The 17,733-nt window shown below is 35.6% G+C and overlaps 1 protein-coding gene and 1 long non-coding RNA gene across 3 annotated transcripts in view; one reads left to right on the top strand and one right to left on the bottom strand.

Annotated features, from left to right (window-relative positions):
* Positions 1–17,733, top strand: part of LOC145664546 (uncharacterized) — a 425,564-nt gene that overhangs the window by 28,748 nt on the left and 379,083 nt on the right. The window lies entirely within an intron of this gene.
* On the bottom strand, positions 1,239–17,633 carry LOC145664556 (uncharacterized). The gene is made up of 3 exons (XR_014127465.1): positions 17,491–17,633; positions 5,648–5,790; positions 1,239–2,055 (listed from the first exon to the last, which is right to left on the bottom strand). It is a non-coding gene; the product is annotated as an uncharacterized LOC145664556 (long non-coding RNA).

Here is a 17,733-nt window from a genome sequence, read left to right as displayed (position 1 = left end):
TTCTTACCAAAAAAGTGAAAAAATACCATTGTGAGAGACCTTAACACTTACGGACGATAAGAACTTGTCAAAATGTATATGATTAAATTAACTCAAAACGTGCTTAATTGAAATTCAAAGAAAGCGTTTCAATATAAGCTATATAGTCAAGTTACACTTACCTTCTTATTTTCATTTTTTTTTTTTTGCACTCATGCTTTTTATTTTTGGTTAATAGCCCATTAAAAGACCCATACTACCTATAGTCTTCTTCATCCAAACTGGCGTGTGGCATCAGCCAATAAGCTCATAGTGTGCTGTTAGTAAGCCTTCAGGGAGGAATCTAATCATTCTTAATTGTCCACAAATACAAATAAAATCAATTATGAATGATTCCTCCCTGAAGGCTTAGTAACAGCACACTATGAGCTTATTGGCTGATGCCACACGCCAGTTTGGATGAAGAAGACTATAGGTAGTATGGGTCTTTATAGGGTGTTGTTACAAAGGGAATGGATGTTCAAGATCTTTTGTACATGATTGTACACTGGAAAACTTCTGGGATATCTATTCTCGTATAAATATAAATGTCCACATGCTGATATAATTCTTTTTCCTTTCCTGTATCGTTACATTGAAAGAACAAACCCTTTAAATTATTGAGTATTATTATAGTGATTGTAGATAAGTATAATAGAGCTTTTAGATAATAATGGAAAAACTAACTTACTTTAGAACAGACTAATCCTTCTATAGGTACGAATTCAAGTACATAACAAAAGTATACGACTAGACCGGGAGACTTGGTTGTTCTCGGAGAGCTGGGTTCGAGTCTCGAACCAGTTATTTCATATTTTTCATTCTTTGAATATGATGGAATTTGCACTCTGCATGGTAAGTCAGAGACCCAGGTTGGATTCCTGTCATAATATGTTGTAAGATAACTCAGATTAAGCAAACAGGAACCCCCAGAGGAAGTTAACAGAAATCTCGTAGTAACGAAAATTTAAAAAAAAATCGTCTCATATATATATATATATATATATATATATATATATATATATATATATATATATATCATACATAAAAGTACGCAAATATGAAGTTGTTAAGATACTTTGAATAAAAATTACTACGATCCATCAGAAGCTATTAAACAAAATGTCATGAGGAAACTTTGCCTTCAGTGTACATCAAAACAATAATTTGTTATTTATTGTAATTCCTAGTTCTTTTAGAATAGTAAGTAATGGCTAATGAATGCACAAAGCAGACTTTATCAGAATTCATTTAATTGTATTTATTTTTTCATAACCAACACAATATATTTTATATTAAATTACAACTTAATATAAGTAACGTATACATTATATATCCAAAATATATTTGTCTTGAAACAAAGTAATCTTTTTAATAAGGATTAACAAGTTATACTTCTTTTCTTTAACAAGTTATACTAGTAACAACACCATCCGTATATCAACAATACCACCATTCTTGTGCAAGTTAGCTTTAAATCGCCTAAATATCTTCTTCTCCGCTTTCGTTTTTTCCACAAGTTGTAACCTGTAGCAAATATCGACGGAGAAAAATACTGCTTTCGTGATTTTCTAAATATTAAGTCGCTTAGAAAACATCTCCAGAAACACGAACAGCCTAACAGGTGTTTACTGCAAATGTTTCTCACCATAACCTCGTTGAAAGTGTTCCAAAACCCGTTGCTTCAGCTGTGACTTATGAATTGGTGTACACGTTGTTCCAAATTTTAATGTAGAAACTTATGAAGGATCAACCAATGATCAGCCTTTAAAAGATTTGATGTAGAAGTTTATGAAAGAACAGTTGGAAAAGACGTTATGCAAGTTTTATTCTTTTTAAAACCAAACTTGAATAGCAGGCCAGATATACAAGAGTGCATGATCAGAATATTGTCGATTACATAAGAAACTTGTTGGTTGTGGATAGATGGATATTCTGAAGGAAAATGTATTACAAAAATTGTAGCCTTTACATTTACCCTTTGAGAATATTCTCATCTTCTATGTCCTTCCACTCAGGCACCAACTCATCTATAGCCTGAAACCAAATATACTCAATAAGAAATTGTCCATAAATTGTAAAGGAAGTCAAAACCAATCTTAAAGCTACAAACTCACTCACTCACTCACACACACACACACACACACACATATATATATATATATATATATATATATATACATATATATAATGTAAGATGTCTCGAAAGTCCCCTGACATAGGGTAACACTATTATTATCAGAGTTTTAACAAAACGTAAGAGGGAAAACTATTTCCAAATATGATATTTTCAATCTACAGTGAAAAGATCTTTTAAATGGGACGAGCCGTTTGGGCTGTACACTCTTTATGCACCCAATGTTAAACGAAACTTCAACGTTGCCATTTACCTGGACCCACAACATAAGTGAATGAAGTTACTGTCTTTTACGCTAACATGTCGACGGAGAGACAACCTTTCAAACAGTAAATTCATTCACTTATGTTGTGGGTCTAGGTTAATGCCAACGTTGCATTTTCGTTTAACATTGGTCGCATAAAGAGTGTACAGCCAAAACGGCTCGTCCAATTAAAAAAAAAAAAAATCCTTCACTTTAGAGTGAAAACATCATATTTGTAGATGTTTTTTACTCTTACATTTTGTTGTAACTCTGATAATAACAGTGTTACCCTATGTCAGGGGACTTTTGAGACACAATATATATATATATATATATATATATAAAGTGTTAATGAACAGGTGACTCCTCACATGAAAGTAAGTGTGGTCGAAAGAGCATAGTTTCGGAGTTATAAGCTACCGAAAACGCGAAAAAATTAACTTCAAAGTTCCGCAGCTCCACTCCTATGGAGCATATTTCAATTGGATGCAAACCAACAATACTACAATATAGCAAACATGAAAAAGTATCAAAATTTGAAGGTTTTCACAATCCGAATATCTGTTTCAGAATCTTCCGGTACTTGTGCGACAATTTTTAGAGAAGCAGTTTGGGACTAGTTAAAATTTTATGAGTACTCCCAAACTGCCTGTCTAAAAATCGTTATGCAACTGGAGAATTCTCAAAAATGGATATTTGGATAGGGCACATACTAATGGAGCTATGGACCTTTAAAATTAATCTGGTCACTTCTTCGGCAGTCTTAACTCCGAAACTATGCACTTTTAACCGCAGATTCATTTTTTTAAATTATAATGTGAGGAATCACTTGTTACAGTTTGTGGTCTTGTTCATTCACACGCTGTACAATGTACTGTATATATATATATATATATATATATATATATATATATATATATATATATATATATATATATATGGTGCGTCATTTATAAACTCCAATGATTACAACGGGAAGACCAAAAGAGAGGAAGAGGAGCGAAACTTCGTAGGATGCAAGTAGGGGGAGGGGAACACATTAATCTGTATTAGGCATCAACATCCAGTGAACAGTGATGTCAACCCCATATAAAATTAGTTTTTTTTAAATAACACCACATTAGGTTATTACAAATTTAAAATCTGCATTTAAAGAGAAAACAAACAATGCCAAACTTATTGTTCAATGTTGCAAACCAACAATACTACAATATAGCAAACATGAAAAAGTAACAAAATTTGAAGGTTTTCACAATAGTAATAACGCAAATAAGACAGACGGGGCAAGGCATATCGAATGTACCTTTTGGTAAAATACTACCATGAAGATTTGACGTATTTCGAAGAGATAGGAACAAAATTATAACAAACTGAAAATTTGACTTTTCAAAGGCTTTATTTTGGAAAGTTTAATATGTAACTATCACATTTAATTACGTACATTGCTTTCGAAAAACATTAAAACCATAATAACTTTATTGTTCTTTGATATCTCAAACCGTTCGAGAGATAATTTTCGAGAAGAACATTTTGAAAAAGTTCAATTTTTAATTTGTTACAATTTTGTACGTATCAATATGTCAAGTATTGAGTGTACTGTTTGACACTAAGGTACATTCGATAAGCTTGCCTCGTATCATTTCTATTGTAGAAGCCTTCCAAGTTTTTTCTTCTTTCCATGAAAATGAAATCTTAAAAGTTTCACGTCCCACGTTTATGCCAGTTAGGCTAAAGGAGATGGTGATGATGAGAAATGAATGAAATGGTGGAATGAAGAAAGTGGGAGGAAACGGGAGAACCCCGAGAAAACCTATGAGTACGATGTTTGTCCACCACAAAGTCCACACGGCACGAGGCGGGATCGAAGCAGGGGACCCTAAGCACCGGAGGTGAACGCTCTACCACTGAGCAACCGCGCCCCCTTTTTTCTTTTCATGTTTGGGAAACTAGGGTTGTTAGTTTCCACCACTGAACATCAATTGTGGTATTGTTTGTTTTCTCTTTAAGCGTAGATTTGGAATTTGTAATAAGATGGTATGCAATTTGCTTTCTGAAAAACCTAACTTTATGTTACACTAGCAAGACTGTTCTCCGGGTCTTGATGCTTAATATGTGTGTACCCTTATCTTCTAGTTGCTTTGTCACAGTTTCGCTTCTCTCACTCTTTTGGTTTTCCGTTTTAAGGTTGAATATTCTAAATGACTCACCGTATATATAAACTAGCAATTAAAAAAGTAACTGTGCAATTGTAATTAGTAATATTTTAGATTTGTTCTTGCTGTTATTTATAATTCGTGACAAACTACACAATTTATGAATAGTGTCTTATAATTTCTTAAATTACCTATTGATGGGATATATTGTATGTACAAACAAGTAGTACTGCCACGTGTACACCACGTGAAGGAGTTTGGTTTGTATGCCATAATATTTTTTCTTTCAATATTACAATCGAAAATTATTGTAGATTTCTACCTCTCCTTTTCTTCGTATATATTAGAAATAGAAAATACTATTGAGACGCTAAATTTATTGCAGAAAACCGCAATATCCTTTTCAATTCTATAGCGATCAACGATAAAACCGGAAGTGGTTGATCTTTGCAACTTCCGGTTTGAATACGGTTTCAAGATAAAAAATGGGTTCTTATTCTTGCAATACTAAATTGATTGTGTAAAGCTGCTTCTCGACATACCTAAGTGTTTGCTCTAGGTAGATTAATATTAAAACCGGAAGTAGTAAATTTCCCCCACCTCCGGTTATAGTAAGGAAGTACAGTTAAGGATGCTATATTTTAGTTATTAAAATACTCGCCTCCTAGTGCTAATAACTTCACCGATATTTCGGAATCACTATCAGGATTCCTTCAACGGGGCTTTGGGGCTCGTTATTATGAATATAAAACCACATGGTCCATTTTTTTAGAACAGTAAAATAAAAGCTTTTTCCAAGTTTTATATCAAATAAGGAGTGAATAATTGGTTTGTACACGCCAGTAATATAACTATGTACATTTATTGAAACAAAAATATTAACTCATTACTTAGACTATTCCTTATTGATAAAATTAGATGATACCATTCCATCCTTATCCAAATTCCCTTTATCTGTGTTAAACCTAGAATTTTTTGTTCAGATTAAGCAGAGTTGAAATACATTCTCCCACTTCTTACTTTTCAAGGCCTGGAAACTAGCTAATTATACAAATTTGTAATTTCATATATGAAAGTAAATATTATTATTTTTACCTTTACGTGAAAAAAGGAGAATCTTTGTTGGCTTTCGTATTTTGTGGGTCTCCACGTTCCAGCTGTGTCTTTCTTCTTCGCAGTTGATGTTACTACAGGAAAATGTCTTCTCAATAAAGTAAAAAGGACTGTGCTTCTTGTATCTGGAAGAAAAGAATAAGCATTCAGCATCCCTTTCAAACTTAAGAAAATAAACTGTGAAACATTCATTATCGTTCTCTTTTAGTATAAGGCATCTCCTTGGAAATACTTGTTACGTTACATAATCAAATTTACAGCCACTGTGTCACTATTTTAAACCATAAATTACTCGGTAGTATGTGTTATCATGCTAATAAAAAAAAGCGAAGACTTCCCACGAATAAACTTTATTTCCAAGGCATATTCACAAGTAGTAAGACACTGTAAATATATATTTTGAACATATGTCACCATGCTCGTCAAGGCAATTATTCCAGGGGTACAAAGCATGGTAACTACATAAAAAAAAAAAAAAAACCTGGGTCAAGTCACTGAAGCAATGTCAGGACTGCCTGCTCCATTTCCAAGACAAAGCATGCTAAAAGACCCAGTTATTTTCCATTTTAAACTAGAACTATGACAGTTTAACACTGCTCAGCTAAAAAGGATTGACTCGTAACCTGTTTTGTAATCAATAATAAGTCAATGACCTATAAAACATGTCCTGAGGTCTTGTATTTACTTTCTTAGCAGTTGAGTTACCATGAGAAAAGTGCTACCTTGAACTACTGTAACTGAGCTTCTCCCGCTGAAGATACTACCTTGAGAAACTATGGTGGGAAATAGCAAACTCTATACCAAAAATGTACATACTTGCTAATCCACGCTATTAGATACATTCTAAATAAAAATTACATACTGCTCTTGGAATAATAAACATTTCTGACCAGTGTATATACACTTATTTATTAAAAACTAAATTAACTTAACGTTGTCTTCATCAAACACTAACTGAAAGAGATCTTCAGAGCATAGACATTTATATTATAGAAACTGTTACATTGTATTTTTGTTTTAATAAATAAGTGTATATACTCTGGTCAGAAGTGTTAATTATTCATTGAGTTCCAGAATCACGAAGGATAGAGATACTGCTCTTGATGGCGCAAAGTGTAGTTTTTTTTTTTTTTTTAATTATTTTGATATTTCAAAAGAAATGAAATCTGAGTTTTACGTTCCATGGAACTGCGTATAGGCTAAAGCAGACATCGATTATGGAAATGAATGAAGAGGAGGAATGAAGAAAGTGGAGGGAAATAGAATAACCCCGAGAAAACCTCTTCACACAGTGTTAGTCCACCACAATTTTCAATAGGCGCGTACTGGTATCGGAACAAGGGCCCCACGCACCACAGATGAACGCTCTAATACTGATAAACCGTAGTCCCTTTTTGATATTTTAAGAATGCCTTATAACAAAAAAGAAGAAAACAAGAAGAGCAGCAGCGACAGAAAGCTATTTACGAAGATACCAAAAAAAGTGGAAATAATTTCAAATAAAACTAAACTGATGTGACTTCCTTCAAGATAGACTGCAGCTTAGTATAAAGAGAAACAAACTTTGTCCTAGGCTTTTGAGTAGGAGATGAAGAAATCGAACCTTCTATCGATAAATAACATTAAATTCAAATAAGCCACAACAAAAGAAACAACTGAGCAATGGTGGTTCTCGAGGAAGTCACAATGTTAAAAATAAAAGTTTTATTGGTATAAACTAAGGAAGTTGATCGACATTTCATTGTTAGCGTATTATACAAAGATTAGTAAGATACATTGAGTTTTCTTCTATTAGACGGTAGTGATAAAATGGTAATCCTTTCCGATGTGACTTCCCTCAAGAGCCACCACTGGAGTTTTAAATCCCTCTTGCACTACTGTGATGATATGGATATCTAAAGATTAACGTGGAATATTTCAGTCACACCTCACAAATGCCGGAATGGAATCTTCTGTACAGCCAGTGAATATTCTATATTCTCTACACTTCAACTTACCCAAATGACGCAGCACAGAATATAATATTAATAACAGTAATTAACACTATTGTATCATACACACTGAAATAAATCAATTTGTATTCCTGCAATTCTGCTATTACAACAATATATTACATTTATTTGCTGAAAACGAAGCAAAGGCAAACACATTCTCCTTATGGGGAAAAATATCAACACTAACCTGAATTAAGATTTTCTCTTTTTAGTACTGTTGTTAAATATAGTATCTCTGGCAAACTTCTAGGTTTCTTTACCAAAATTTCCTCCACTTTTGTGTTCAGGTTTGGTCACTTCTCTAAGAGACGTAATACTTTGTATTTATGTGTGAAATCAATCTCAATCTATCAGAAAAATGAAGGAGTAAATAAATATGTTTATTTCAAGAACCATTATTTTTCGTAGCAAAATATTTAAATTTCAGTTGGCTAGGTAACAAATAGGCTTCGAATAGTTATGCATTTTCCATGTTTCTTATGTAAATGCATATTTATCGTATTTTACGAGACACTGCATATTTTATAGCATCTGTTTTTCTTCTAATGCACATTCAATGGTATCTGCTGCAAAGAAGACCATAATTTGTAAGTGAACATGGAAATATAACTCATTTATCGATGATTTTTTTAACAAAATTGTCCCTGCTAGGATGGAAATTCTATTTTTGCACAGATTTTCTATCTTGTTGAGTGATCAGAAATCTGCTACGAAACGTCACTGACCAAATTCCTTGCAATGGAATCCAGTTGAAACAGGGGTCACCTTTATCTATTGATGATAACACTCCAGCAGTTTTGAAGAGACAAGTAAGCTAGTTATGTGTTATCTATGATTGCAGTTCGGCATATCAACAGAAAAGAGGACATATTTGCATGCATATTTTGAGGTTTTTAGTGCATGACTATCCGAAGCCTTGTAATAAAACATTTTGTATTATGTATTACTAATCTAACATTTTTCCACATCTTTTCTTTCAATATCCCTGTTCTGCGCCTAAACAGTTTTTAAAATATTATACAACCTTTTTAATTTTGCACTCTAATCACGCATAGAGCCGGATTTTATGAGGAAAACGGAAATGTTAGCTTTTTTGACTATTATATGTTTTCCTTATTCAAGTACGACCTTCATTTTCCTGTACTAAATTGTGAAACGAAAGAAGTACCTTTAGAACATACACTACTTTTTAATCCTAAGTACCTTTACAACATACACTACTTTTTAATCCTAAGTACCTTTACAACATACACTACTTTCGGATCCTATTCCGTCTGCCGCTGGTTGTCTTTATTGCCTATTGAACCGGTATCTTAGTATACTAGAGCCGCTACGTCTCTGGCTCCGACAGTTCTGCACGTGGACAAAACAATGTTGCCAATTTGTCGTGGGTTTAACCGTATACAGGTACACTAAGAATAAACAGAAAAAGCAAGCGAATTTAATCGAAATGAATTGCTTAAGAAATGCTGAATTTTCATGGCTTTTTAAAACTTTCCGTGTAAGAAAACTATACAAAAGTAACTTTTTTTTTTTTTTGCCTGGAGTAACAAAAAATGCAGAAGGAGAATTAAGTTCTTCGGAACATTTTTAGTTTGTTATGTTCTAAACAGTGGATGTTCCCACACGCAAGACATCAGCAACTCTGTTCACCACACTGGTCACAGGAAGAAGAGGACCTCCATTATCGCGCTAGTTCTCGAAATATTCACGAAGTCTGCATATAAATTCTCGGTTTTGTCCTTTATACACTCCAGGGGCGGACTGGCAACCATAGGGCCCACCCTGCTAAACTGAAATGAGGGCCCACTGTATAAAAATGTAAAAAATGTACTTGGCATTCTTCATAAGTATTACATATTAAAGTCCATCTTCGAACCCATAAATAGTATCCCATATATTCATACAAAAGCAAAACATTAATTACAAAAAATCTGAAGTAGGAACATTTTAATAGTAACTCATACAGTGTGTACTTGGCATTATCATTATTATTATAAACACACACAATACCGGAATTGGTGCTTTCAGTTATTTATATAGTGCTATTGTTTTTATGTAATGAATTTAAACCATTTATTTAAACAAATGAATGTCAGGTTTTAGAAAACCCAAAATATATACATGTGCAATAAGTAAAAACTAATCTCAAGTCAACTTTGAAACACTAAATAATTAAAGCACTGACAGAAATAATGTAAGTTTCTTTCCTCATAAATCAGTTCTGATATCAAATTGGTTGAAATTTTCTACTGAATTGCATACTGTAACCTAATATAATATTAATATGAATGCCAGAAATGTATCCTAATATTAATATCTTCATTATGCCCCAGTTACGCTCACAATTTCAAATATCTGTCTAATTCTTTGGAGCTAGATACAAGATCGTCAATCACTTTGTCGTAATCAAACGTATATGATCTTTCTATGTATAAAAGAATAAAGTCTTCCAACAAATCTTGTCCAAGTGATGAACGCAACCGATTTTTGATCACTTTCATAATCGAGAAAATTCTTTCACATACTTGGGTACACGATAGAGTTAGAACATACTTATACGCTTTATACAACAATGGATATAATGAACCATAAACGAGCCGACCCGTGGCTAGAGCAGCCTGACCCTAGCGTAGGTGACCTGATCCGACCCGTGTCTCAAGCAGGCTTGACTCGACTCCTGACCCATGAAAGCCTGATCCGACCCGTTTGAAAGCACTACGCGGCAACAGTTCAGTTAATTTCGTTTTCGCCTGTTAAAGTTGTGTAATTTCAAGTAAAAATAGCCATAAAAGATAAGCTACAATTGACTGAAATCATCCAAAGACATGGTGTATACATTATAATTTATAAACACCTTAGACAGAAAAACAAAAAACAAAAACAAAAAAAAAAAAAAAAAACACCTGGCAACTGCAGTACTCGAATGAGTCACATCACGCTCATTGGTTTCTTGGGGCTTCACAGATTCAAATAGCCTACGTTGTTTTGGGTCAGATGTAGCTTTTTGTAAATCACATCTTCGTTTGTGTTCTCGCTTTTTAGCACCACTTATATTTTTTTTCTTTACAGTAATCTTACAATCACTCCTACCATCCATACTGACACAACCACATCTGTCTTCCACGAAAAACGACACATAATTGCTGCTATCGGATTTGCTGTTCGATGTAATATACAAATAAAACACGAGCCGAGGGCAGCAACTTCATAGTAATTGTTTGAGGTTTGTATAAAACAATCGTTAATAGTGGCGACTAATTTCTTTTCGCTTTACCGCACTGAAAAAAAAATAAACACACAACGAAGCCTAATCCGATTTCTTTCTTCGAAGCTTGGTCTGAGGACAGTGCAGTTCAAACGTGTTCCGGCTCCACCTCCACTTTCCACAATAACAATATCTACAAAACTATTGTTTCTTTAAAACATATCCACTCGCCGGCTTGTAAAAGGACTGGAGTAGGCAATTGTATCCAAATCCAATAACAGCTTGAAATCTACTGTTTCTTATATTTAAAAAAAAAATAGTAGTTAACGTGCTCGTTTTTAACAGCTCCCGTATCACAATCCCCGCAATGTTTTAGTGCCTGATTGTCTCATAGACGGAACCTTTTCAAGTCGATAAACGTGAAGAAGAATAAGATCTCTTCATGAAAGTTTAACTTTACGTCTTTTTTATGCAAAACACAAGTTTGCGGGAGTTACCCTGTCATATTTTTGATGCTGGTAGGTTTAATTGAGCACATCTTTTTAAAATTGGTGGAGGGGGCCCACCTGTTTGGGGGCCCACCCTGCATTTGCAGGGTAGCAGGGTGGGCCAGTCCGCCCTTGATACACTCCTATTTTCTTTGGCTTCGGTTCTGAAGAACTAACCATTGTCACCAATTAAATACAACAATATTCTTAAGAGCACACCCAAAACACCCAAAAAGGAAAGGAAACAACTCAAAGTTGCAATAATCGAATACAATCTCAAAGTACTTTTCACTTAACTATGCACAAACGAAAGGAATAAGACAGAGTGGCAACAACGTCTGCTTTCCGTGTCAACGCGGTGACAGCTCGGTCACTCATTAGGCCTTGTGGGGGGGGGTGTCAGTGTAGTATAAACCCTCGCTTTCCTTTTTGCATAGCTGTCAGAGCCAGGGATACAGCGGCTACAGTATAGTGGCCAGCATGTGCAAGTTGTGCAATATTCGTTGCCTAACCAATATCAAGTTCCTGAAAATCTTGTCATGTGTAGTACGGATTCAAGAAATTCAAACAGGCAGACAAAAAAGCATCATCTCCAATCAAGAAATACTGTATTATCAATTTCAGATACTCTATTAAATTCTAATATAAGTTTATTACTCAATGTTAGAGCCATTAACGGCCATGTACATAACGTTATTTTAACAGTAGTAGCATTCGAAAATGTAAAACTATGCAATATTAGGAGTTATACCGCTGAAAACTAGTTTACCGATTAAATTACACATGAAATGAAATCATTAAGCTTTACATCGCATGGTTATGCCAGTTAGGCTAAAGGACACTATGATGATGAGAAATGAATGGAATGATGGGAAGAATAGTGGGAGGAAACGGGAGAACCATAAGAAAACCCACACATGGTGCTTCTCCAACACAAAGTTCACATGGTGCGAGTTGGGACCGAACCAGGGACTCAATGCACCAGAAGTGAACGCTCTACTACTGATCAACGGTAGCCCATTTGATATTTTAAGAATGTCCTTTAACAAGAAAGAAAAAAACAAAAAGAGTGACGAGAGAAAATTACGTACAAAGATACCACACAGGGTCGAAATAATTTCAAATAAAACTAAACTGATGTGTCCTTAGTATAAAGAGAAACAAACTTTTTCCCAGGCTTTTGAGTAGGAGGTAAAGAAATCGAACTTTCTATCGATAAATAACATTAAATTCAAATAAGCTACAATAAAAGAAACAATTGAGCTTTGGTTGTTCTCGAGGGAAGTCAGAATATTAAAAATAAACGTTTCATTGGCATAAGCTAAGGAAGTTGATAGACAATTCATTGTTAATGTATTATACTAAGATTAGTATGGTACATTAAGTTTTCTTCTATTGGACGGTGGTGATAAAATGGCAATTCCTTCCGATGCGACTTCGCTCAAGAGCGGCCACTTGAGTTTTAAATTCCTCTTGTACATGTAAAAAATGAAAAGAAATCTTTAAGTCTAACGTCCCACGATTATGCCGGTTAGGCTAAAGGAGACGGTGATAATGAAAAATGAGTGGATAGGGTGGAATGAAGAAAGTGGGAGGAAACGGGAGAACCCCGAGAAAACCCACGAGCACGGTGTGTCTACCACAAAGTCCACATGGCGCGAGCTGGGATCGAACCGGGGACCCCAAGCACCGGAGGTAAACGCTCTACCACTGAGCCACCGCGCCCCCTCTTGTACATGTAAATTCACGGTCCTCGTTTATTTGTATACCTACCATCGCTGACGCGCCTGCTCCCTACGGATGCACCCCTCCCTACTGCTCGGATATCCCTCTACCCTTCTGCCCTGAATCGGTTAAATAGAGGTCGTGCTTTTTAGTGGCCACCTAGCACAATTTGGTTCATCTTTTATTCACGGAAGTTTTTTATGCCACATGTCCTACTATATTTATACTGAGCCTTCCTCAAGTCATCTGCATTCAGGGGTATAGGCAGAAGTTTTATCTTGGAGGGGTCCATTGCTTTTGAAGCGGGAGCAGCTACAATGTACAAAGCCAAAAAAAAAAAAAGCGATACAGGTAGTGATTTGAAACCTGAAAAAACAGGAAAATTTGGTTTCCGTCCACAAAAATAAAACACTGCTCATTTATTTATTTGCTTTTATCACCATAAATATTATGTACCAGTTAGTTTTAAAAATGAAATGAAATCTTTGAGTTTTACGTCCCACGGTTATGCCGATTAGGCTAAAGGAGACGGTGATAATGGGAGATGAGTGTAATGGTGGAATGAAGAAAGTGGGAGGAAACGGGAGAACCCCGAGAAAACCCACGAGCACGGTGTTTGTCCACCACAAAGTTCACTTGGCGGGGGCTGGGATCGAACCCGGGACCCCAAGCACCAGAGGTGAACGCTCTACCACTGAGCCACCGCGCCCCCCCAGTTAGTTTTAATTATGCGTAACCAAGAACTACTGCCAGGACCAAACGTTATACCTTTGTGCATAACTATTTCAATTTAGGCTCTTTTACACAGAATCTATCTGCAGAAGATGGTAAGGTTCTAGAACGCATGTTCCCCTATATGGATTAGTAGCTAGATTGATTCCTTTCTGTACACCAAAGTTTGATGTTTAATCCACATAGTATTGACGAACGAGCGTTAGCGTGTGAAGGCGGGTTAGATCCCCGCTGGGCCACGTTCTTTTGTCTTTATTACAGCTAAATGAGAACGAGGACCTGTGTTCTAGAATCTTGCCCATAAACTGATTTTTTTTTTTAATTTCACTTAATTTCCTGACAAAAATATTTATTCATTATTCGTGACTAAAATAAAAACACCATAATTATTTTACTAACAGTTATATCTCGCTTCCTGTTTTACATCAAGTTGCGCAAAAAAAAAAAAAAAAAAAGCGAATGAGATCCGAACTGAGAAACGGAATAAAGACATCGTTTTTCACTAAATTTTCCAGTTGATAAAAATGTATTCTAAACCACTAGTTACAGCATATAAAAAATATAATGTACTTACAAATCAGTTTAGCACCATTATTTAATGGTAGTATTTACAGTAGCTTTTTAAAACGGTGGTATTTTTCCATCATTAAGAATTGGTAAATAATTTTCCGTAAATTATTAATTACATGTAAACTCTGTTATTTTTAAATGACTGAAACGAATAATCTAATGACAATGTTTTAAAAGTTTGGTATTTGGGTGCTCAGGAAATCATCTGGGGGGGCTGGCCCCGATGGAACTCCTATGACTACACCCTTGCTGCATGCACTATCTAGTAAGCTCCTCATTTAGTGCATGCTATGTTAAAAGAAATACAGAACTTTATTCTGACCTGAAAATGTAAGAAATGTGTCAAAATTTGGTAGAACCGTCTGCTCAAGTAATGCTGAGTATCAAGTTTTCTTCTATTAGACACTAGTAATAAAATGGTAATCCTTTCCGGTGTGAGTTACTTTAAGAACCGCCACTGGAGCTTTAATCCCTCCTGCACTCTGGTGATGAGACGGGGTCCTGAAGATTAACGTGGAATCATTGTTCGTAGTTTCAGTGAAATTTTCCTAATCTAGGAAAATTTCAAAAGTAAATTTAGCGAAAAGGGAAATTTTATGATAAAACGTCAAAATCTAGGGAAATTCTCGCACTGACTTATTAAACAATATAAATGTTTAGTTGTTGACTTGAGTTTATCGTCCCTTTGCGTAGCGAGGCTATATGAGACGGGACCTACTGATTAACGGGCGAGGTTCTAGATTACTGGTCCCCCATGTAGGTTAGTAGCTGGGTTGGTTTCTTTCTCTACTAAGGTTTATACATTTAATCTACACAGTATTGCCGAGCGAGCGTTAGCGAGTGAAGGCGGGTTACAGCCCCGCAGGACACGTTGTTTTCTGTCTTTATTATTGCTCAATGGGAAGGGGGACCAGTAATCTAGAACGTTGCCGATTAACGTGGAATCCGAACCACATGAGCTCCCGCCGGGAATCGAGCCCGGGTCTCCCACGCCAAAGGCACGTAGGAAAACAGTTTAGCCAAGAAGGAGCTCAATATAAATGTTCCATTTTATCTTTGTTCTTCAGAAATAAACAAATGCAATAGCCAGAGTTTAGTGTGTATTCAAAGTAGCATAATTTGCGTCAATTGTTGACTGTATGTTTTTTTCTTTTTTGTTTCAAAATGTTAGAAACGAAAAGGAAATGAATAAAATAAATGTAGTTCATACTTCCTTCAATATATTGTCTAACTAAATTAATCTTTCAACATACCGTGCATCATAGGAATTAAACACTCAACAAACTAGGGAAAGAGCTCTTCGTGGCTAACGGTTAGCGTATTCGCCCTTGGCGTGGGAGACCTGGGATCGATTTCCGGCGCATGCTGATGTGGTTCCGATTCCATGTTAATGAGTAGGTCCACGTCTCATATAACCTCGCTGCTAAATGGGACGTTAAACTCAAAATCAACTCAATCAACAAACTAGGGAAAATTTGACACGAAAAGGGAAAATTCTGTTTCAGTCGAGGGAAATTTTCTTAAGAGAACCTACGAACATTGTGTGGAATACGAACTATGTGAGCTCCAACCTGAGTTACCCACAAAAAAAGTTACATACGCTAAACACACACCCACGAAGGAACATTTTGAGTTCTTTGGGGCATTACTCGAGCAGACAGTTCTACCAAATTTTCACACATTTCTTACATTTTCAGGTCAGGTTAGAGATTTGTTGTTTTTTTTAGTAGAGAATGCACTAAATGAGTAGCTCCATTACTACTTGCAGACTCACTTTACGGTGTCTGACTGTAAATAGTGTGGATGTATCGCATAAAAACTAAAGTGCATAAACCATGAACCAAATTGTGCCAGGTGCTCACTAAAAACCAAGAATGTTATCTAACCGAGTCATAGCAGGAGCACAGCAGCAGCCCCAACGGTAGCGAAGGGTGCGTAAGCGAATGGGGTATACGCATACACGAAGGTAGTAGAAGAGCACACTTACACATACAAAACTTACACTATCACTCAAAATTCAACTCAATACACTGCACACTAATAGTAATTACTTCTATTCACACTCTCATTTCTTTATGAAAAATATTTCACACTGTATTTTACATATGAATTTTCTATTTGGTATAGGGCTAATCCGTTTGCTCGAGCAATCCTTTCCCTGGGGCTATATAGCTAGAATAACCCGGATTCTACGTAGAGTCGCTCGAACGTGAGATTCTTAGCTCGAACCTGTAGTGTTCCCGTATCCATCTCACAGCAACATTTAGGCAAGAGCCCAGATATCTACATTTAGTTATAATAATAGAAGATAACATGCCCTGAGGAGTTTTAACCTGCCTTCACTCGCTATCGCTCGCTCAGCAATACCATGTGAATTGAGTATTGATAAAGGTAACTCTTTACTTTGGGCAAGACAGTGATATAATGTCAGTACATATTATTGCCAAGCGAGCGTCAGCGAATGAAGGCGTGTTAGGGCCCCGCAGGGCACGTTGTTTTACGTCTTTCCTTCTTGGAAACTGTAATTATAATTGTGGGAACCGGTTCAGATTCATTGCTTATTGTCACTGCCTTGCCCAAAGTAAAGACTTGCCCTGATAAAGAAAGGAACCAAACTGGATACTAACCTGCCATGGGGGTGAGCATTCTATAACCTTCCCCAATATTTATTCTGTGAAATTTACTTTGTATTGTATAATGAGTTGCTATAGTAACATTTTCCAACTTTTATCTCCTAATATGCAATTACCCAAAAGCCCAACCCTCACCACAAATTTTCCTGTCAGTTAACCCTAAATGCGTCCCTGAACCTTTATTCCATTATGTAACTTAGGCAGATGTTGAGGCTGGAAATGGTACCAATGCCTGCTCCGTTCATTATAGGGTGCATAATACAGCTTCCCCACTAAGAAACACTTTCTAAAGCACTAACAGTGTACTTGGCACATGAATATAAGTATGTTCCCCTAAAACAGGAGAGTACGACAAGCTGTACTTTAATATACGGCTGGGATAATATGAATTATGTTCACTGTTTTAGAAATTGAATTACTCCATTACATAAAACTCTATCATAATTTTGTTTAAGTTCTAAAATATTAAACCTACCTTTAAATAAATCTATCATATCTTCGAGTTCCTATTTCGCAGGAAATTAGCTCTCGAAATCAAAAACAAACTCTCTTCATAAACACTTATACGAAAAAATAAATAAAAATGGCGGACGAAGTTTATGCTGATTCTAATGTCATTGTGCGCATGCGTAAACATGGAATAGCTGAAACAACTATACTTTTCTTTTAATGGAACTATAAAGATGATCCTTATGACAATAAAATCGTTAACTATATA

This window comes from Thermobia domestica, chromosome 1, assembly GCF_964235325.1.
Source record: "Thermobia domestica chromosome 1, izTheDome1.hap1.1, whole genome shotgun sequence".
In the NCBI taxonomy this organism is placed as follows: Eukaryota; Metazoa; Arthropoda; class Insecta; order Zygentoma; family Lepismatidae; genus Thermobia; species Thermobia domestica.
Note: the sequence above shows the minus strand (reverse complement) of the source record. Positions and strands in the feature narration are given on the sequence as shown.